The 12,262-nt window shown below is 42.1% G+C and overlaps 1 pseudogene; it reads right to left on the reverse strand.

The window, feature by feature from the left end:
• Positions 1–7,859: 7,859 nt before the first annotated feature.
• LOC123327067 lies at positions 7,860–12,059 on the reverse strand (annotated as a pseudogene).
• Between the last annotated feature and the right edge of the window lie 203 nt (positions 12,060–12,262).

Raw genomic sequence — 12,262 nt, forward strand, 5'->3', positions numbered from 1 at the left:
GATTTTTGGATCTATGTTTTGTAACAAGTCCTGAAAGTGTGTTTCTGTCCAGGGTAGTACCTCTTACTCAACCTGAAGATCCATATCATCCTACTTTCGAGGTGGAAGTCGACATAGGTACGGTATTAAAAGTAAATTCAGAGAAGTCAACAAAGCGAATTCCCTGTTTTCGCAAGGCAAATTTTCGGAGGCTAAACAATTTTATAGCTGGCTTTAACTGGTCCGATCTTTACTCCTGCAACATAATGGCGGTTGCGATTAATATGTTTTATACCGCAATTAAATCATTTTTTGACTCTATGACGATGTACTATCCGTCAATCTCTAAACCTCCTTGGTTTAATAAAGAGTTGACACACCTAAGAAATGTAAAATCCAGACACCACGGTTCATCGGATCAGGCAATAGCCGATCTATTCGCCAAGTTTTTTCAAACAACATATTCAACTTTACCTCATACAGCCATACTCTTATGCGGTATCTAAGTCGAATCTAATATTTTGCCTCACTATAAACGAAAGCTCACTGCTTAACGATCTTCAGCGTGTTAAACCGGTCTAGTCGCCAGGTCCCGATGGAATCCCTGGCTGTGTGCTCAGATTCTGTGCGGAAGCCTTGTGCAAGCCTCTACTGAAACTGTTTACCTTATCTTTGGAATCTTCACAATTCCCTCATATATGTAAGGAGTCCTTTGTGATTCCTCTTCACAAAAAAGGTAGCAAGCTGGATGCAAGCAATTACAGAGGAATCTCTAAATTGTCGGCTATCCCAAAACTTTTCGAAAATGTTATCACTCCTCATTTGCAGCACCTTTGTAGATCAATCATATCACCGTGTCAACACGGTTTTATGAAACGCAGATCTACAACCACTAACCTCTTGGAGCTAACTTCTTTCGTAATACAGGGTTTCAAAAATAATCTTCAAACAGATGTCATCTACACTGATTTTAGTAAAGCATTTGACTCTGTTAATCATTACCTTCTAATAAGAAAACTTGATCTTATAGGTTTCCTTGTTGATCTTCTAAATAGGATTTCAAGCTATCTGAATGGCAGGACACAACAAGTCCTCTTTAAAAATTCTTAATCTTCTATTCTGCGAGTCACATCCGGTGTCCCACAAGGGAGCCATCTTGGTCCTCTTCTTTTTACCTTATTTATTAACGACCTCCCCATAGTAATAAAACATTCGCGTATACTTATGTACGCAGACGATGTTAAATTATGCCTCCAGTTCAAGGACACTTCGTGCCATTTGGACTTACAATCCGATCTAGACCGATTTCAAATATGGTGCCGTAATAACATATTAGACTTAAATGGTTCCAAGTGTAAAGTTATGACCTTTTGTCGTGCCAACCCAATACGCACTACTTACACTCTAAGTGGGTGCTCTTTGGACAGAATAACACTAGTTGATGATCTTGGTGTTCTTCTGGACCCAAAACTAAAATTTTCTGACCATATTTCGTCTATTGTCAATAAGGCCAGGGGTGTGCTTGGTTTTGTAAAAAGGTGGTCTAAGGAATTTGATGATCCTTACTTGACTAAAACCTTATTTATTTCGTATTTATTTCGTCCGTCCGATTCTCGAGTACGGATCACCTGTTTGGAGTCCACAATACGCAATCCACTCGGACCGCATTGAATCGGTCCAAAAAGACTTCTTACTTTTTGCCTTGCGGCGCCTAAATTGGGATGCAAACCGTATATTACCTCCTTACTCCAGTAGACTACTTTTAATAAATTTACCGTCCCTAGCTAACCGTAGAAATATGCTTGGAACAGTCTTTATTTGTGAGCTTATTTGTGGGGATGTTGAGCGTCCCGACTTGATTAGTCGGCTTAACTTCTCGGTTGCAAGTAGATTCACTAGAAACTATATAGCCCTTTCTTAAATCATTGTAGATCTAATTATGAGTTGCATGACCCTTACAGAGTTTTATGTTCTGACTATAATAGACATTATCCTATTATCTGTAATCTTGACTCTCTGCCGCTATTAAAGCAATCGATTTTATCTATTTTATCTATCACATAATTAGATCCTACTAACACTAATATTTAATCATAGTTATTTTACATTATATTCTTTTCCTCGTACTTGTTCTCTTTTTTATATCGCGTCTATATCTTCTCGCGAATCGAGCCGTACGATACACGGCAGCGCCCCTCAGTCGGTTGAGCGGGAAGTGCGGCCGTGGGACCAGTGCGAAAAAAAAAAAGCTGGAATCGTTTGCCCATTTTTTGCCCATGTTTGCCGACCAATTAGTTTTTTTCTACCATATAAGACATTCAAGTTTACCTCGGTCTACTCAGAGAATAAAGCGTTTGACTATCTATTAAAACGAAATATTATTATTAAAACACGTTTGCCCAACCGTTATTATAAGTTTTTTTGATTGCCCACACTTAAAAATTTTGCCCACCCCTTTAAAATAAAAATTTTCAATAAAAAACGTTTGCCCACCCTTGTAAAATAAATTATCTCGTTTGCCCACTCTTAAAAATTAATAATTTCGTTTGCCCATCCTTTAAAATTAAATTTTAACGTTTGCCCATCCTTTAAAATTAAATTTTTACGTTTGCCCATCCTTCGAAATTAGATTTTAACGTTTGCGCATCCTTCAAAATTCGTTTTTAACGTTTTCCCATCCTTCAAAATTAGTTTTTTTCGTTTGCCTACTCTTAAAAATAAAAAAAAAATTTCGAAGGCCCACCTCTTAATCCCATGTCCATCCTTCAAAATTAGATTTTAACGTTTGCCCACTCTTAAAAATGAATAATTTCGATTGCCCACCTATTAAAACTAAATAATTTCGTTTGCCCATCCTTTAAAATTAGATTTTAACGTTTGTCTCATATATGTAAGGAGTCCTTTGTGATTCCTCTTCACAAAAAAGGTAGCAAACTGGATGCAAGCAATTACAGAGGAATCTCTAAATTGTCGGCTATCCCAAAACTTTTCGAAAATGTTATCACTCCTCATTTGCAGCACCTTTGTAGATCAATCATATCACCGTGTCAACACGGTTTTATGAAACGCAGATCTACAACCACTAACCTCTTGGAGCTAACTTCTTTCGTAATACAGGGTTTCAAAAATAATCTTCAAACAGATGTCATCTACACTGATTTTAGTAAAGCATTTGACTCTGTTAATCATTACCTTCTAATAAGAAAACTTGATCTTATAGGTTTCCTTGTTGATCTTCTAAATAGGATTTCAAGCTATCTGAATGGCAGGACACAACAAGTCCTCTTTAAAAATTCTTAATCTTCTATTCTGCGAGTCACATCCGGTGTCCCACAAGGGAGCCATCTTGGTCCTCTTCTTTTTACCTTATTTATTAACGACCTCCCCATAGTAATAAAACATTCGCGTATACTTATGTACGCAGACGATGTTAAATTATGCCTCCAGTTCAAGGACACTTCGTGCCATTTGGACTTACAATCCGATCTAGACCGATTTCAAATATGGTGCCGTAATAACATATTAGACTTAAATGGTTCCAAGTGTAAAGTTATGACCTTTTGTCGTGCCAACCCAATACGCACTACTTACACTCTAAGTGGGTGCTCTTTGGACAGAATAACACTAGTTGATGATCTTGGTGTTCTTCTGGACCCAAAACTAAAATTTTCTGACCATATTTCGTCTATTGTCAATAAGGCCAGGGGTGTGCTTGGTTTTGTAAAAAGGTGGTCTAAGGAATTTGATGATCCTTACTTGACTAAAACCTTATTTATTTCGTATTTATTTCGTCCGTCCGATTCTCGAGTACGGATCACCTGTTTGGAGTCCACAATACGCAATCCACTCGGACCGCATTGAATCGGTCCAAAAAGACTTCTTACTTTTTGCCTTGCGGCGCCTAAATTGGGATGCAAACCGTATATTACCTCCTTACTCCAGTAGACTACTTTTAATAAATTTACCGTCCCTAGCTAACCGTAGAAATATGCTTGGAACAGTCTTTATTTGTGAGCTTATTCGTGGGGATGTTGAGCGTCCCGACTTGATTAGTCGGCTTAACTTCTCGGTTGCAAGTAGATTCACTAGAAACTATATAGCCCTTTCTTAAATCATTGTAGATCTAATTATGAGTTGCATGACCCTTACAGAGTTTTATGTTCTGACTATAATAGACATTATCCTATTATCTGTAATCTTGACTCTCTGCCGCTATTAAAGCAATCGATTTTATCTATTTTATCTATCACATAATTAGATCCTACTAACACTAATATTTAATCATAGTTATTTTACATTATATTCTTTTCCTCGTACTTGTTCTCTTTTTTATATCGCGTCTATATCTTCTCGCGAATCGAGCCGTACGATACACGGCAGCGCCCCTCAGTCGGTTGAGCGGGAAGTGCGGCCGTGGGACCAGTGCGAAAAAAAAAAAGCTGGAATCGTTTGCCCATTTTTTGCCCATGTTTGCCGACCAATTAGTTTTTTTCTACCATATAAGACATTCAAGTTTACCTCGGTCTACTCAGAGAATAAAGCGTTTGACTATCTATTAAAACGAAATATTATTATTAAAACACGTTTGCCCAACCGTTATTATAAGTTTTTTTGATTGCCCACACTTAAAAATTTTGCCCACCCCTTTAAAATAAAAATTTTCAATAAAAAACGTTTGCCCACCCTTGTAAAATAAATTATCTCGTTTGCCCACTCTTAAAAATTAATAATTTCGTTTGCCCATCCTTTAAAATTAAATTTTAACGTTTGCCCATCCTTTAAAATTAAATTTTTACGTTTGCCCATCCTTCGAAATTAGATTTTAACGTTTGCGCATCCTTCAAAATTCGTTTTTAACGTTTTCCCATCCTTCAAAATTAGTTTTTTTCGTTTGCCTACTCTTAAAAATAAAAAAAAAATTTCGAAGGCCCACCTCTTAATCCCATGTCCATCCTTCAAAATTAGATTTTAACGTTTGCCCACTCTTAAAAATGAATAATTTCGATTGCCCACCTATTAAAACTAAATAATTTCGTTTGCCCATCCTTTAAAATTAGATTTTAACGTTTGTCCGCTCTTAAAAATGAATCTGTTTGATTGCTTATCCTTTAAACTTAGTTTTTTTCGTTAGCCCCCCCTCTTTAAAATAAATATTTTTAAATAAAAACGCTTTCCCACCCCTTAAAAATGTTTTTTTTTTTTCGATTTCCCACCTATTAAAACTAAATTTGTACTTATGTATGTAATAACTGTAAGTTGTGGCGCCAATTCACATATTTGAGGATCGGCGGACAGAAGCACTTATATACAGCTGCGGTTAAAATAATAGCACTACTGCTTTTTTTTTTTTTAATCCGATTGCATATGTTGTCTCTCTGAGCAAGAAATTTTTACTCCCTGAATGTAACAACTCCAACAATGTAAACAACTCGGATCTGTTTTTTGGATGAAGTTGCAGATCGAGTGCTTCTCGTATGGAGTTACTGTAACAGTGTTGGTGCAGGTTTTGTTGGGTCTCGTTCAGGAACATAAGTGCCGCTCGATCGTCTCTCGATGTCCCTCCAGTCCACCGTGCCATTGAAGTCGTTAAACAATATCAGCCCGTCGTCTATCTCCTTTATTGCTGGTATGTGTTCTGCATTGACACCTTGATTGCTTTCTATTTAAAGTTCTGGTTTTGCCTAAATTACTAATGAATTTACATTTACATACTATTAGACTATTGGAACCTTTGCAGAAGGCATTAATTTCGTACATTTCGTCTTTCTTTAATTGGTAATTTTATTATTATTTAAATTAAATTATTATTTATTTATTATTATTATTTTTCTTTACTGATCTTGTTTTGAAATATAAGAAATAAGGAATTAACTGATCCAATATAGAAATTTTAATGACATACAAATTGTAGTTCCGTTGTGTAAGGCGAGAACGTCTGAAAGTTTTAACATTTATTCGACCGTCAAGGCAGAAATCGGTATATTATTGTTCTTAAGTAGGCTACTGAGCTCATTCAATTTAAACTCGCTCAGCAGAAACGCATTCACAACGCTATCTCTTCTTTCACGAGTCCAATCTAATTCTGCAAACCTGCAACTCAAGAATACCAATTCCAATTGAATTCTGTGCTCTCGTGGTTACGTTAGTCATTATGTTCATTCTATGTTCTACTGGTCTATTGATGTGGCAATAGTAATTATCCTGAAAGCAATCATGATCTAATGTTACTTTTATGTACTAATTTCCCTGATTCTGTTAATACTGTAGTACTTCGGTCTTCCTTAACTAGTTCCTTCCTAAATCTACTTGATAGTTTAGAACCTAATCTTATATTAACCCTAACGAAAATTTCTTGCCCTTTGATATAGGTCTTTATGGGCTTTCTTGTCCGGTTGTGGTATTCCAGGTCAGTTTCCTGTTTTTTCTTAAGTTGGTCTATATTGTCCGGCTATCCTGCCGAAGAACACCTCTAGAGGTAATTTTTTTGTGACAGAATGGACTGTGTAGTTATATTCATAGATGGCTCTATCGAGAAGTTCCTCGAAGCCCCTGTGTGTTCCATCTCCTTTCAAACATCTCATTATTTCAGAGAGTGTGGAGTGAAATCTTTCTATCTGTCCATTTACCGTACTCTTATACGGAGGTGCTGGTCCTGGAAAATTCCTAGTTTGCTGAAAATAGAACACTCGAAAAAACACTCGAAGACTTGTAGAAATAGCGCGGGCGCGACCGTGCGTATGTTTTATTGATCGTGGTTAGTTTAACACTAAAGCATATTCTAATGCGTTGGGTTCTCCCAAGCGCAGCGGAGATTCCTCGGAGACTCTGTGGTGAAGAGCGGGAGAGCGTAAGAGGGAGCGGAGAGCGGGTGACAGTCCAAGCCCCGTAACGTGAACATTCCGCCCCCCTTGCAATCACTGGGGTTGCAACACAGCCATCCTACGGCAGGCAGCAGGCACCGGACACGATTCACCCAAAAACATCTGCTCCTAAGACCATGGAGACGGTAGCAGGCCGATGGAACTGGTCATCAGCCAGCATGATGTCCCGGTACTTGGACACCACGGTGTCGCTCAATGCCCGGACAGGTGTGCGGATCCGCACACTGGGCTCGATCTTGATCGATCGCAACGATCACCGCTTCGGCAGTCTCCCGTGGAATGCTCGTGAGCGAGGCAATTGGCGCAGTATTTGTTAATGAGGACTGCTCGCAAACGCTTTTCAGCGAAGAGGATGGATACCGCGGCAGACTCGGCATCGGTAGGATTGAATACCTCGGGTACGTTTGCTCTCCACGGCACGAGCACTGCGTGCGTTTTGTTGACGAGGAGCCATGCTGCGCGTAGTCGAATGCCGAATGGAGATCGAAAACGAAATAAAAAATAACGGATGATTAGTGCTAGTGAACTACAACTAAGGACGAGAGGAGCGCCTATTATTGTGGAGATTCGGAAGACTCCGTCGGCAAAAGCACCACTTTTGACACTGGACGTTTAATAACTCCACGTGCAGTACGGATGTTTACTACACGGATGTTGCCGTCGGCTCCTGGGAAAACAGACTCAATTCTGCCGAGCCGCCACTCATTAGAGGGCAAGTTGTCGTCCTTGATGACGACCATGTCATCGATGCGGAGATTTTTGGACGGGGCCTGCCATTTAGAATGCGTGTGGAGTTCTTTGAGGTACTCTTCTTTCCATCGCACACGGAACTGCTGATGGAGAGCTTTCAAATGCTGCCACCGATTAAGAAGGGATTTCGTTTCCCCCTTTACTTCGGATTCCACCGTGGACATAAGGAGTCCCCCGACAAGGAAATGCCCTAGCGTCAGAGACAGCAAATCTGTCGGATCCTCAGACATAGGAGAGAGCGGCCTGGAGTTAAGGCACGCTTCTATTTTTGCCAAGAGCGTGGAGAGCTCTTCGAACGTGTATTTTCGTGTGGCAGTGCATTTGTAAAATAGCGTCTTGAAGCTTTTTACGCCTGCTTCCCAAAGGCCTCCCATATGGGGTGCCCCGGAGGAATAAATTGCCATTGCATCTCTTGATGAATATAGGCATTCGTCACCGACTCTTTTACGGCTTGAAGGAAATCGCGGGAAAGCAGGGTGGCAGCACCAACAAAGGTTTTGCCATTGTCTGACTGGACTTGACGTGGACACGCTCTTCTGGATACAAAACGAGAGAAAGCGGCAAGAAACTTTTCGGTCGTTAAGTCAGATGTAGGCTCTAAATGGATGGCCTTGGTGGAGAAACAAACAAAAACTAACACATACCCTTTTGTAATAAGACATGCTCTTCCCGTATAGTTCTTTATATCGAACGGACCGGCGTAATCCATGCCAGTATACGTGAATGGTCGGGAGAACGATGCTCTTTCTTTGGGCATGTTGGCTTTGCAACCGCTTTTTGTGGATCACACATACTTTGCACGAATTTACTACAGCTTTCATCAGGTTCTTAATTCTCGGAATCCAGTATTTCGACCGGATGAGGCGCACCATTAACTCTCCACCATGGAGAGTTATGCGATGAGTGAAATTCGCAAGGAGGCGAGAAAACAGGCAGTTATACGGAAGAATCACTGGATGCCGTTCATTGTATTGAAGGCTTTCGGAAGCCGCCACACGGCCGCTCGCCCTGATCAGTCCTTGCGGATCTAGAAACGGGTTCATGCTTAGGATGGCACTTGAACTTGGCACTGGACGCTTTTCACTTAGGCAGTGATATTCCACAGGGAATTCTCTGCGCTGAGTCTTCGAAATTAGGAACCGCTCGGCGGCGGCTATTTCAGTGGCCAGCAAATGCACATCAGATGGAGATGTCTGCTTCCTGCACCGCTGAATGAAGCGATGAACATAAGCAAGGACCCGTAGAGCTTTCTCTAGCTTGGAGAAACGTGCCAACAACTCTTCAGAAGGAGCTTTTGCGAGATGGACTTTTAGAGCACGCTTCTCCAGGACGGTCACCGGAGCGTTGTCGACTTGAGTTGGCCATTGGTTGCGTGGACTTTGCAACCAAGTCGGTCCGTGCCACCATAACTGGCTATCGGCTAGATCTTGGAGGGAAACTCCTCTACTTGCCAGGTCTGCTGGATTATGCTCAGATTGAACATGAGACCAATTCTCTGTTTTTGTGGCCTGGGCGATCTTCGTCACCCTATTGGCTACAAATGTGGTCCACTGGCACGCTGGCTTGCTTAACCATGCAAGCACTATCGTGGAGTCCGTCCAACAGTAAAGTTCGGAGTTAATCGTAGGCATCTGCGGAATGATGGCTGCAGTCATTTCGGAAAGCAATAACGCTCCGCACAGCTCCAGTCTTGGGAGCGAAACCGTTTTGACTGGTGCTACCCGGGTTTTCGCGGTTAGGAGTTGCACCATAATGGTTCTGCCCACTTATACGCGGACATATATTGCCGCCCCATAAGCCTTTTGCGATGCATCGCAAAAGCCATGATGCTCGACCTTGAAATCTAGACGAAACGATAGCCAGCGTGGAATGCGTATCTGCTCTAAAACCGAATAACTTTGGAGAAAATCGCTGAAAAAGCTCATTTCGAGAAAATCAGTATTTAAAAGATGGTTGCTCTGAATGGCCGCTAAAACTTCCTTTTGGTTGGAGGTCCATTTCCTCAATGGAAATCCGGCGGAATTCAGAGCGTCTCGGAGCTGAGCTTCTTCCGTGGAGTCCGCTCCGGCTAGAACATCATCCACATACATGAAATTTCGAATGATATTGCTAGCTTTTGGATGGCTGAGTTCTACGTCAGCTGCTAGCTGCTGCAGTACTCGAATGGCCAAGAAAGGCGCGCAATTGACTCCAAAGGTTACTGTTTTTAATTCGAAATCTCTGATTTCCCCTCTATTGTTACGGAAAAGTATTCGCTGGAATGGAGTGTGTTTCGGATCTACCCATATCTGCCGATACATTTTTTCGATATCGGCGCTCAACACGTATCGGAAATAGCGCCACTTCAGAATTTGAATGGTCAAGTCGGACTGTAAGACAGGGCCAGCATGAAGGATATCATTTAAACTGGTATCATTCGCGATGAAGGGCTGGAGGCATTGAATACTACACGGAGTTTAGTAGTTACGCTTTCCGGTTTTAAGACGGCGTGATGTGGCATATAATAGACGTTGCAATCATGGGTAGGAAGAACTTGTCGCATGTGCTTTAAGTCGAGATATTCCTGAATCACCGTATTCGTATCGTATCGAAATTGTATCTCGCTTTCAAGGCCTCATCTCTTTTTAGACGCTGCTCATTTCTTAAGAACTGAGCCAACGCGAAAGACCTAGAATGCCCTAGCCCGGAACCGATATGTTCTGGGTCGCGAAAAGGCAGAGTAACGACATATTTGCCGCACTCGTTTCTCGTGGTCGTTTGAAGGAAATTCTAGTACCCAGCCGAAAATGGTCTCTTGCCCCAAGAGAGAGCCACAGATGTTGGTTTTTGCTCCACTCAGAAACACCGAAGGCAGGATGTCGGCTCCGATAAGTACATCTATTTGTGCGCTCTCATAGAATTTTGGATCCGCCAGTGGAAAATCGGGAAGATCCCGAAGGAAATTTTGCGGAATTGGGTAGGAAGGCAGATTTCCGGCTAGTTGAGGGAGGACATAGGCCGTCGTCTCCAACTGCAACGCGGGCCTAGTCGGAGATCGGATGGTGAAACTGCAGAGGTTCTTGGACTGAGCAGCTACTGTTTGGTTTAAGCCCGAGACTTGTGCTTGAACCACCTGGAATGGCAATCTAATTAGATTGAAGAGTCGCTCGGTTATGAATGTCGCTTCTGATCCGGAGTCGATCAGGGCGCGTGCCTTAAAGTTAGTGCCAAGATGGGAGTTATTGATTATGGCAGTGCCAAGAAGGATAGCTCTTGAGCCCGTGGCGAAATAATTTTGAACACCGGCTTGCTCATTTGGAACGAAATTGGCCTGATTAGCGGAAATTGGCCTTGCAGGATTTGAAGGGCTTGAATTGCTGGTACAGAGGTTGTTTCGGTGCAACAACGTGTGATGCCGGCCACGGCAAGTAAAACAATTGTGAGTGCTTTTGCACTCACGAAGCTGATGTCCCGTTGCGAAGCAGTTTAAGCATAACTGCTTCCGTTTAATGTAGGCTGACCGGTCGTCAACCGACATTTGGAGAAATCGCGGACATACACGGACAGGATGGTTCTCCTTGTTGCACAAGTCGCAACTTTTCAATTTTGGAGCCACTTTCGTCTTGTAGGAATTTAATTTTCTAGAGGGCCCACTTGAGTTTATCGCTTTGGAATGCGACTGACTCGGTACGGACGGTCTCAAATCATCGATGGCCTCTAGGGTTCGATGACGTTCTGTGAGGAAGGTGTTCAGCTCTCCCCATGTCGGGATGTCGGCTTTCTTATGTAGCGACTGCTCCCATAAGGAGAGAGTTATCTTCGGGAGCTTGGATGAACACAGATATACCAGCAGGCAGTCCCAGTTCTCAGTGTTGATGCCTGACAGTTGTAAGGCAGCCAAGCAACCTTGAACAGGACTTTGCAGTACCTTTAAGGCCGCCTCAGATTCCTGTGGTATCGACTGCACATTAAACAGTATTTCCAATTGACTGTTTACCAACAATCGTTTATTTTCGAAACGCTCTATTAGGTTTTCCCACGCAGAGCGGAAACCCTCGTTGGTGACAGGCGAAATCGAAACTATGGCATGCGCGTCGCCACTTGTTTTGGCATTTAAATGGAATAACTTTTCAACCGGAGTCAGCCGTGGATTATTGATATAAATGGCTGTGAAAAGATCCCGGAAAGTCGGCCAGCGAAGATAGTCGCCTGCGAAAACTTATGTATCGCATGGAGGCAACCGACAGCCAGAGGAAATGTAGCCCTGGGGCGCAGCGTTCGCGGCTGGGATGGACTGAGACGTGCCCTGCTCGATTTTATCAACGAGCTGGGCAACACACCTTTCATAGTGAAAGGACAATTTCTTTTTATCGTCCCCGATGGGCATAATCGAAGAAATACGAAATGGAAGGGAAGCGGTTTTGGAGCCCGGTCACACTTTTGAAAAAGTAGACAGATTCCCCAGACTGCACTATACCGTCGTGAACGGTATAAAGCAGCGGAAAAGAAAATTTACGAAGTGGAAACGCCGTTGTTTAGACTAATTGGACAGGTGACTCGGAGTGAACAGCGAATTGTATAAATGACCTGTGATTTATGGTGATTAGGTCCACCTTATTTACGGTTGGAACACTTGGAATGTGGAATACGGTGAAATATAATGTTTATTAGAA

Source organism: Drosophila simulans, chromosome 2R (assembly GCF_016746395.2).
Source record: "Drosophila simulans strain w501 chromosome 2R, Prin_Dsim_3.1, whole genome shotgun sequence".
NCBI classification, from domain to species: domain Eukaryota; kingdom Metazoa; phylum Arthropoda; class Insecta; order Diptera; family Drosophilidae; genus Drosophila; species Drosophila simulans.